The sequence below is a fragment of the Nuphar pumila genome, chromosome 10 (assembly GCF_984573655.1).
Source record: "Nuphar pumila chromosome 10, dmNupPumi1.hap1.1, whole genome shotgun sequence".
In the NCBI taxonomy this organism is placed as follows: Eukaryota; Viridiplantae; Streptophyta; class Magnoliopsida; order Nymphaeales; family Nymphaeaceae; genus Nuphar; species Nuphar pumila.
In genome coordinates, this window is record NC_143258.1 from 85,931,473 (window position 1) to 85,943,001 (window position 11,529).

General features: G+C 40.5%; 1 pseudogene across 1 annotated transcript; it reads left to right on the forward strand.

The window, feature by feature from the left end:
- The first annotated feature begins 1,081 nt into the window (after nucleotides 1-1,081).
- Nucleotides 1,082-3,120, forward strand: LOC149827177 (protein RTF1 homolog pseudogene; annotated as a pseudogene). Its single transcript, XR_016435144.1, has one exon. The product of XR_016435144.1 is annotated as a protein RTF1 homolog pseudogene (transcript).
- The last annotated feature ends 8,409 nt before the right edge of the window (nucleotides 3,121-11,529 follow it).

The window sequence follows — 11,529 nt, forward strand, 5'->3', positions numbered from 1 at the left end:
AATGTACAAAGTGGGAAGAATGGCACTTTTAACCTGCCAAGGAAATCTATCGCCTATGATCCTAATGAGGGGACTGCAATTAAAATAACCCAAAGCAATTAGCTAAGGCATTGATCTGTATATTAAGCTTAGCACCTAAACCATATGTATTATGTGCATGAGAACGTCTGGCAACGTACAAATAAATGTAATGAATTAAATAAACATATGAAAATATCATAACTCCAGAAAGTACATTAACAAACAAACTAAATTTTTTCCCAATAAATTTCTCGTAAAATAAAAATATCATGTTTTTGGTGGTATATTCTGATTAACAAGCAAATGATCTAATAAAAACTTCAGTAAAGGTTCTCCTTCTCTGGAGAGGAAATAGATAAACAAATTGACTGTCTGATACATGGGAAAAAATAATCTATAGATGATCTTGGTGAAAGAGAAATGAAGAATTACAATCCATTTTGTAATTCAACACCCGTTTATCAAAGATCAAAAGGACACATTCCAACTCAGAATTTCTATTTTGTGTTTTTATGAAGAAAATGTTATTATTTTTATTTTAATAAATAAAAATAAGAAAATAGTGTTAGTTGGAATAGCTGCTTGTAAACTAACTTGAAGTTCTTAGAGAAGATTTCAACAAATACCTCATGATATAGAAAGAAAGAAGAAAGAAAACTGCAAGCGAAAATAAAATGATGACAAAACATGGCCAATTCAAACTTATACAGAAACATCATCCGATTGCGGTCGAGGCATAGCCAAACTTCCACCCAAATTTCGAACTGTAGATTTGCATGAGTTTGAAAATAAGATAGAAGAATAAAGTCTCCATTGATAAAAACTGCATAACTTAATAATCAGTATGAGAAACTAGAGTACTGAGCAATCCAATTTCAGACCTTGAAAAATGCTGCTTATGTTTTTTATTGTCCATTGCGTCTATGTTCTTATGCCATCGATCAGAAAGCATTCGTGATTGCATTATTGGTTTATGGCTTTTGTTTTCTGAGTTTGTAAGAAAAAGGATGTTCATTTTAGTTTAATCATCCATTGATTTGATCAATATTCATACAGATAATTGGGTACAAGGAGGTTGTGAGGGCACAAAAGCATGGCAGACTTGGAGAACTTGCTTTTGGAGGCAGCAGGGAGGACAACTGCATCTGGAAGTAGGCATCACTCAAGGGTACAGACTAAGAGGAGACATGAGGTTTCATACTCTGATGAACCCAGTTATTCCAAATCCTCATCGGAGGATGAAGATTCAGACGATCCAGGTTTTGCCAGCAGAAAGCCTTCAGGATCTCAAGTTCCTCTTAAGAAGAGATTTGATGCTGGTGAAAAAGATGATGACAGAGGCAACAGGAGTGAGGGTCATATTGATGACGATGACAGTGGGCGTGATGACTCCGATAATGATTCATCAGCAGTGGGTAGTGACCTTTACAAAGATGATGATGACAGGTAAAAGTTGTCAAAAATGACAGAATTAGAGCGGGAGATGATCCTGGCAGACAGAGCAGAGTCCAGGGATGATATTTTGAAGAAGAAGAAAGCTGGAGCATGGCAGGGTGACAAGAAAGGCTGGCCTACAAAAGAAATCGCTCCTCCACCGGCCCGAGGGCGTGCATCTACATCAAAGCCTGGAAAGAGCGAATACAAGGACGCTTTGGTTGAATTGGCAGCTAGGCGCAAGGCTCAGGATGCTAGCAGTCAACGGAAGAAAAGAGACTTCTCTACCAGTGGAGGTGGGCGATATTCTCCAAAGAGAAAATCTCTGACAGCCAGCCCTATCAGTGATTCACCTCCAGGCAGAGGTAGAGGCAAAGGCAGCAGCTCCAGTGCCAGTGAGAGTGAAGGCAGCAGTATTGAAAGTACGAAAGCAAGTGCTGATGATGCAGCAAGTGGTGGAAGGAACTTGGCTGAAAGCGATGATGAGGATGAACACACATCGGCCACAGCAGCTGCAACCTTCGAGGACATCAAAGGCATCACGGTTCGCCGCTCCAGGCTTCTGAAATGGTTCATGGAGCCTTTCTTTGAAGATATGATTGTTGGATGCTTTGTTCGTGTTGGGATTGGAATGTCCAAGACAGGGCGCAGCATATACAGGCTTTGCCAGGTCCGAAATGTGGACTCCTCAGATCCTGATAGACAGTACAAGTTTGAGAACAAGACCACTCACAAGTACCTCAATTGTGTATGGGGCAATGAAAGTGCAGCAGCGAGATGGCAGATGGCTCGGGTCTCAGACTCACCCCCACTGGAGGAAGAGTTCTCGGAGTTGCTACGAGAAATTGAGCGCAGTGGTGGCCACATGCCAAGCAAGGAGGATGTGCTGCAGAAGCACGAAGCCATCCAGAAGGTCAGCAATTTTGTGTATTCAGCTGCACCAGTCAAGCAGATGCTGCAAGAAAAGAAATCTGCTTCTACCAGGCCATTGAACATAGCAGCAGAGAAGAATCGCCTGAGGAAGGAGATGGAGGTGGCAGCGAGCAAGGATGACCATGATGAAGTGGAGAGGATCAAGGGGAAGTTGCAGGAATTAGAGGCTATGTCGCGGCAAGTGAAGGATAAAGACTCCAAGGCAATGAAGCTGGCAGAGATGAACAGGAAGAATAGGGCAGAGAATTTCAAGAATGCATCTGAGCTCAAGCCAGTCAATACGAGTCTGAAAGCTGGTGAGGCTGGGTATGATCCCTTCTCCAGAAGGTGGACTCGTTCTAGAAACTACTACGTATCTGATCCAGCAGGAGAAGGTGATGCCAAAGAAGTAACTACTGCAGCATTGCGAGAGAAGGCTGGAGAGGTGGCAACTGCAGCTGCTCTTGAGGCAGCTGCTGGTGCCGGAAAGCTTGTTGACACGAAGGCACCTGTTGACTCAGGAACCGAGTTACATTTGCTGCATGACTTTGACTTGCCCATCTCGCTTGCCGGGCTGCAGAAATTTAGCGGGCTGCAGGGCGCATTTTTGGCGTTCATGGCAAAGAAACAGAGGGTGGAAGCCACAATTGGTGTGAAAGTGCCGGAGAATGATGGGAGAAGGCACACCTTGACCTTGACTGTTAGTGACTACAAGCACAGAAGAGGTTTGCTTTAAGTGATCATTGTCCGTTCTTGGTCCATAATCTCAAAAACTCTAATTGGTCTCTTTGAAGGCATAGCATGATGTTAGAGTCTTTAAGAGGAGAGGGTGGTGATGTTCGCCCCCGATGATTCACTGAATCCCACGTCTGTGTTCGGGGGATCGAATGAGCGCCACGTATTCATGCACATGGGGCTCGTTTCCCGTGTATGTTGACATAACTTTGCATCGGACTCTGGTGTTGTTGCAAAGACTTAATCACCCTTACTTGCTTTTCTTACCCTGAAATGACGGTTCGAGGAAATGACAAAAATATCCTCCATTCAAAAGTTGTGAAACGACGAGTCAAGAAAAGGACAAAAAAGTCATCCATCCAGAAAGTTTGATGTTAACGATTTAAAGTGGAGACGTTCCCTATTAATTAAACTCCTGCGCCATCTGCTGTAACAGTTGCTCCCATTATCAACCCAAACTTTGCCTTCGTCTCCAGTCGAGCTTTCCGCCTTGTTTTTTATCCTGTTGTACAACACACTGTCGCCTTCTTGTGCCTGCCTTGTGTTACAAAACATTCCAGTGTCTTCTCTTCATTTTTGCTGTCGTTAGGCATCATGGTAGAAAGCAATGATGCACAAACATTCCTTCCAGTGCCATTAAGGCAGCGTGAGTAGCTTTTCATCTCATCATGCTATCGATGAAGAAGGCATGTCGTCTTTTGTGCTATTAAGGCATTGTTTGGTTATTGTAGATAGATCTTGTTCTTACGAAGGTTGAAAACTTATCGATATTTGTAAGACGCTGGGACCTATTGACAAGAATGCTTGTTTGCAAATGTTAGGAAGGGCCTCTACCCCATCAGGTATCCTACATTCACTGATCGTATGCATTATATCTCAAACTGTTGTATTAGTAACAGACTCCCGTTTTTGTGAGATACATTTTTGTTAGTTAATATCGATTTGTTTGCTATTATGCTCAAGTTCTTCCTTATCGATTTGTAATTTATTGTGTGATATATTTATCGACCTTTTAGATAGTATGGTTTTGTATCGTCGAGTTGTAAGTTATTATGCTGAACTGCCGTATCGATTTTCAATATCTTACAAATCGCTATACATATCGTTTTGTAAGATATTATATGTTTTGTAATATGTATTTGTAAGATATTTGCACACAGACTTTGAAAACGTGTGGATGCAGAAACACATCGTTACACGCATGGCGGGGCGATTTTCGCATGCACATCGCTGCTCTCTCAGCGACTTCTATTGAACTCGCTTTAGAGCCTCGTGGATATTATGAGAGCGTTATCGTCAACACACATGTACGACATGTGTATTTTATTGGCATGGTAAGCGACAAGTCGATGCTCAGTATAAGCAAACATCAAACCACACTTGCTTTGATACTTTCATTCATTAAATCATTGCTTTGACTTGCTTAACCCTAGTGGTATCCGTTGTTATATGCATCCTGATTAAATCGTAGTAAACCTATGCCGCTTGCTAACACAAATTGATATATTGCTTACAAAACATTCCACTGTCTTTTTTTATTTGTCGTTGTTGTTAGGCATTATGGAAGAAAGCAATGATACACAAACATTCCAACAAGTGCCATTAAGGCAGTGTGAGTAGCTTTTCATCTCATCATGCTATCGATGAAGAAGGCATGTCGTCTAGTGTGCCATTAAGGCATTGTTTGGTTATTGCAGGTAGATCTTGTTCTTACGAAGGTTGGAAACTTATCGATATTTGTAAGACGCTGGGACCTATTGACAAGAATGCTTGTTTGCAGATGCTAGGAAGGGCCTCTACCCCATCAGGTATCCTACATTCACTCATCGTATGCATTGTATCTCAAACCGCTGTATTAGTAACAGACTCTCGTTTTGTTAGTTAATATCGATCTGTTTGCTATTTTGCTGCAAACACAAATTGATATATTGCTTAAAACATTGTTGAGCTTATCATCAGGTTGTAATAAATACGATGTAGCTCAATTAATCGAAAGATCTGGAGAATTGAATATCTATACTTATGACGCAACTGAAGAATTGAACATCTGCACTAATGATGCACATGAAAAGAAGGGTGCAGGCATTAGACCCACTATTGACTTGAATGTTCCAGTGGAAGAAATGCAATTCAATGATGAGGTAGACTACCATGACAGTGCACATAATAAAAGTGTAGGCACCGGGAATGTACACGGAAGTACACTTGACTTGAATGTTCTAGGAGAAGAAATGCAATTCAATAATAAGGTAGATTTTGATGTCAGTACACTTAATAAAACCGTAGGAACTGGGAATGTACATGGAATTACACTTGACTATATTCCTGTAGAAGGAATGCAGTTTAATAACGAGGAAGATGCATATAAATTTTACAATGGTTATGCCTTAAAAGTTGGCTTCAGTGTGAGAAGGTTTTCTTGGTCAAAAAATGCACAGGGTGTCTTGGTTAGAAAGACATATGTCTGTTCTAAGCAAGGTTGGAAGAAATCAATGGAAAATCCAACAAGGAGCATGCCAGAATCAAGATGTGGATGTCAGGCGAGATTGGTTTTGAGAAGACATCCGAATGGGAAATTTGTCATATGTACTTTAATCAGTGATCATAATCATGATTTATCTGCATCATTTATGACTCCTATGCTAAGGTCACATCGTAAAGTAACTGTAGCACATGCTGCAATGGCTGAAATAGCCGATAGCGCCGGCATTGCATCAAGGAAGACATACAATTTATTTACCCGCATAGATGGTGGTCGCGAAAATGTGTCATTCACACCTTTGGATCTAAGAAACCACTTGAGAAGGAAGAGAACAGATAACATGAAGAACGGAGAAATATGTTGTTTGGTTCATTACTTACAGAATAAATCAAGCAATGAACATGGTTTCTTTAGTGCAATGCAAGTGGACGAAGATGGATATGCTGTGAATATGTTTTGGGCATATTCAAAGTCTAGAGTAGATTATAAATGCTTCAATGATGTGCTTGTGTTTGATACTACAGTAAAGATTAATACTGAACAGTGGCCATTTACGCAGTTTGTGGGAGTGAACCATCACGCACAAAGTTGTATATTAGGCGATGCTTTTGTGTATAACCAGACCAAGGAAAGCTTTGAGTGGTTGTTCAGAGTATTTACACAGGCAATGAACGAGAAGCATCCTGAAACTGTACTTACAGATGGTGATCACGCAATTACGGCTGCAGTGCTTCATGTGTGGCTAGATGCACATCATCGCCTATGTTTGTGGCATATCTTTCAAAATGCAGCAAAGAACATAGGACACATATTTAATCAGAATACAGGGTTTGACAAAAAGTTTACAAGCTGTGTACTTCATAGCGTAGACGAGGTCACTTTTAAGTTAGATTGGGATAAAATGATTAAGACATACGACCTTACTGACTGTCTGTGGTTACAAAATTTATATGCAGAAAAAGAGAAGTGGGCATTGGCATATGGAAGACAATACTTTTGTGCAGGTATGATAAGCACACAAAGAGCCGAATCTATGCATGCCACCCTGAAGAAAACCCTGTATTCATGTTTAACAATGTTTCGTTTCATGAAACAATATGAATTATTTGTAGACAGTTTAAGACAGAATGAGCTTGAACAAGACGTGAAATGCTTCAATACACGACCTCAAACTTTTGGCATGAAAATATTGATGCGACCTGCAGCTCTGTATACACTAACTGTATTTGAATGGATCAAGAAAAAGGTGTTGCATGTCATGAATTGCAAAATAGAAGGACTCGTGCAAACCGAGAATATGCACAAATACCATATTGTTTGTCAGGGCGAAAAGCATTAGGAAAGGCAAGAAGCACATGTCACATAAAATGTTGACAACGGAAGGGTAGAATGTTCATGCAAAATGTATGAATTCAAAGGTATTCTATGTTGTCATGCATTAAAGGCACTCAATCAAGAGAAAATACAAGAAATACCTGAGTCTTACGTAATGCGAAGATGGACGAGACGCGCGAAGATTGAAATGCTCGTTATGGACAATGCGAGTAAATCTGGTGTTGACGAGAAATGCCACATAGCCTCTCGTTACCAACAACTGTGTAGGTCATTTATGCATGTTGCTGATTTGGCATCGAGAAGTGAAGAAGGCTATGTATGCGTGAGAAAAGCTTCATTTGAGTTACTTGAAAACGTGGAGTTAATTCACCTTAAGTCTGTTGCAGCGAATGAATACCAGTCGAAGATAATGGGATCGAACAGCGTAGGTGAAAATCATGTTTCGCTTGACACTCCCGAGAAGTTGCGCCGAAGCATAAACATTATCTTCAACAAGTCAGTAGTGAACATTGTTGATTATGATGGACATATTCATGAAGCGAAGGGTATCAAAAGAAAACCTGCCTCTGATCGCAGTCGTCGGAGGGCAAAGGGTGCAGTAGAATTGGTTGGCAAGAACAGGACTAAGAAACAACCAACCTCTAATAAAAAACAACAAAGCCCTTCGAATGAACAGGTATGTAAAACATTATATTGCTTCCCATTGCGTGAAGCTTGTCAAATAGCTAACTCGTGTAATGTCCATTATGCAGCAATACCCTGCAGAAGTACCACCAAACGTTCAAACCTACATTCCTCCCGATCAGTTTTACAAGTCTTTTTGTATGTAATCAATGTTGCGAGGAGGTATGCATTTCTTGTGAAACTTAATTCAGTGTCTAATATTTTCTCTTTCATGACAGACTCTGATGTATTCGACAGATAGGTATGGGACACAGGAATCTCGTGTGGACTATTAATTTAGTTGTCATGCCTCTTTGCATGCCCCGATCTCCACAATGCCGGATTTGTTGAGAGTTTATAGTCATTTGTCACTGACGACTTGCGGTCTGTGGTTGGATTTGCTTAAATCGATAGATAACGATTTTTTGCTTTTGTAGGAAGTCGATTGATGACATCACTGTATGGCGATATGTGGCATCGCAGCGTAGTGATTTGAGTGTATTGTTCGAATGTCAATCAAAGCAGGATGACAAAGGTTGTTCAAGTAAGCTTTTTTCGGGCAATGAGCAAGGTTGCGCTTCATTTTATGATCTAAGTATGCTATCACCTGTGCGGTTGAAAGCCTACTTAGATCATAAAATGAAGCGCAACCTTGCTCAATGCCCCCAAAAAGCTTACTTGAACAACATTTGTCATCCCGCTTAGATCGACAGTTGAACAATACCCTCAAATCACTATGCTGCGATGCCACAGATCGCTATTCAACGATAACCACAAATCGCCATACAATGATGTCAGCAATCGACTTCCTGCAGAAGCAAAAAATCGCTAACAGCCGCTACTCATAAATCACTCTCCGACTCACAGCACAAAGTATCCAGCGATGGCAACAAATCCTTGTCCAGATGACAGCACATTCGCTTTCCCGCGTTAACCACAATTGTCTACGCAGGGAATACGAACTCTACTTACGCAGCTCCAAGCGATAATCACTAATCGAAGCCCACACTTCTTCGGCGCCATGCCTGGACGAAGAGAGATCAACCATGGAACAAAGAAGGAATTCCGGTCAATTTACCAACTTTAGTTGGCAAAGCTATGACCTAGCGTCGATTTAACTTCTTCTCCAGCAAATCTTTCGTGTTCCCGACACCTCCAATTGCCTTTTGAAATCATTATTGTTATCTTGTGAAAAGTTGTATCCATATATTATAAATAAAAGGCTACTCAATGTATCTTTTCTCTTCCTCACTTCATTTCTTAAGAGGTAAGTAAACATCTTCATCTGGTACAGGGGGAACTTTGTTCGCTTTAACAGTGGAAGTGCAAGTGTGAGTCGTACTCCACAATTTCTCACAATCGCTATGTAGTTCAACCTATGGGATCTTTCTGATCCGTGGGGTTATTATCAACAAACGTTCATAAATGTTTGATTTGTCGTACAGTATTCATTGATCATGTTGGTTGAGCAGTACATCTTTTAGGTCATAAATAGTCGCACAAGTACTGGAAGCTGTGTTTGTCATCTACTTCGTGAACCAGCAACAATCAAACCGCCAGTTCCTTCATAAACCTGGAGATCCGCCTTCGAACATAGAAAATTGTGGTCGGTGACGCAGACGAAGACAGCTACACGACCAATAATGGCGAATCATGGGTATATTGTCTACACATCGTCTGCATGTTCAACAAAATCCATCTCTTTCATGCCGTTTTTTGCGATTTGTTTTTGTGTACTATATAATGTAATTTCAATATCGTTCGTTACAATGTCCGCATTCATTTCAGTCGAACATCCACCGACGAAGTTGGGCAAAAACTTAGTCAATCACTCTTGGAGGACATCAACCGAATGCGCAGTGAATTCGCACAATACAACATGATCAGTAATTTTGTTAGTATGAAACTAGTAGCAGTTGTCTATATACGTAAGCCATGTGTACGTGCGTTAACAACAACATATTTGCTGCAAACAGACTATATCCGATTTCGTCAGTTATATTAAAAGCAACGCATCAAGCCAGACTGTAAGCGTCGTCAGCCCGTATTTCATGGTATATCGGTTGTATTTTATGTTGCTTTTCGTTATTGATTTAGTCCAATTGATTCATATGTTAACGTTGGTATTAGCAATGTTTCGGTTTGCAGACTATCTTACGCCGTTTGCCATACTCCAGTGGATTTCAAGATGGCATACCTTATTGCGTTAACGGTAATCACTGTAGAGACCTTTTGTCAAGTGAAAAGGTAAGCAAACAAACCTAGAGTGCAATATTACAGCATAACAGTGCTAACAACATTTTTTCGATCTATTTGCAGATATTGATTCCTACACTCTGGCAATCTGAAAAGCATTGGGTCTTATACGTGATGGATTTACACGAAAAACAACTATGGTGTTACAATTCGTTGGAAGTTGACAGTGGTTTACGGCTAGACATTTCCCATCTCGTAAGTTTCAATATCTATGTGAGGAACAAGTCGTGTACTGGGGTCATGAATTTACTGTCGGTCGCATTATTTTCAGATCGGTTTCCTCAAAGCCATTTTGGGAGTCGATGTTAGCGAGTGGATCTATCGCACGGCATACCATGCTCCTTTACAAGATAATGGCGTTGATTACGGGGTATTTGTAATGAAGTACATTGAAGCGATATACAATGGTGCAGAACCCTGTTTCGACGCTGTATGCCATTTCTTCGCCTCTGTTATTGGGAATTAAGTGCATGTCTATTGCTTCTACTTTACAATCTGTTTTTGCAGGTTGATATACCCGGATTCCGCGAAGAACCCTGTAAAAAATTGACGTCATTTCTAATTGCGGAGGAGAAACTGACGGAGGCCTCGCGAGGATCTAAAAGGCTTGTAATTGATAAAAGATGTGCGCTCAACCCGCGTGATTGACAGTCGCTGAGTGAGACTGTGATGTATGCAATGAACAAAGACTTCTAATGTTCGAAATGATAATATTCAACATCGCTTTGAAATGTTGTATGCTTAAACATCGCTTTATTGCTGGCATATAAAAAAAGTGGTGAATAAGAGCCATTAATGTAGCTTTCATATTTTACTAATAGTACAAAGCGATACGCTTGGTGGTCTAACGTCAACTACACTGCTACCACCATGAAAACTTGTGTAAGAATTTGAAAATTTCTTGAATTTTAAATGAAATTCATGTTCAATTATGATCTTGCAGACATATGAAAAAAGTATAGACGGATACGACAACTGCGTCAAAGCCGCCTATATACTCGATTCAAGAACAAGTCGTCTATGCAAGAATTGTCGATTTGTCGGTTCCTTATTCGCGAAGCAAAGTGGAACTGTGTGTTGTGTCATTCAAATATTAATGAAACGTCCTATCACCATCCCTCCGTCAGTTTTCAAGTATATACGTCAGTTTCATTAAACCAAAAGCAAATCTTCAATAAAAATGCACTCTGCATTAATGAAATTGAACAATGTCATGCCAGAGGGCTATTCTCAATAGTAATCAATGCGATTGGACCGAATTTTTTTATCTCAAATAAATCCACAAGTACGTCCACACGCGTCCCAAGAAATCGCCTTAGATGTACATTATCGTAGGTTCAGCAATACAGCGATTTCTGAGAACAAACCTTTCTTATTGGTAAGTTCACGGAATGCGATTTTTAGAAATATCTTTCGCCGTACAGTATTTTTCATTACTGAAGAACAACTTTTACCAGCATTGGTTATGCGTATACAACAATGGTGGAGCTCCTGCTGGCCATCCTCAGCGCGACTGCACCGATTGGGTTGCTGTCGAGGAGGAGGGCGAGAACGGCGATGGCGGAGCTCGTTAGGTTGTACAGACAGAGCAATCGATAGGTTTCACTTTACATATTTTGTCTGCCGTTCTTTTTTAACTTAATCAATTGTTCGCATATTTAGTAGCGTATTTCCGGCATATGTTCCTGCAA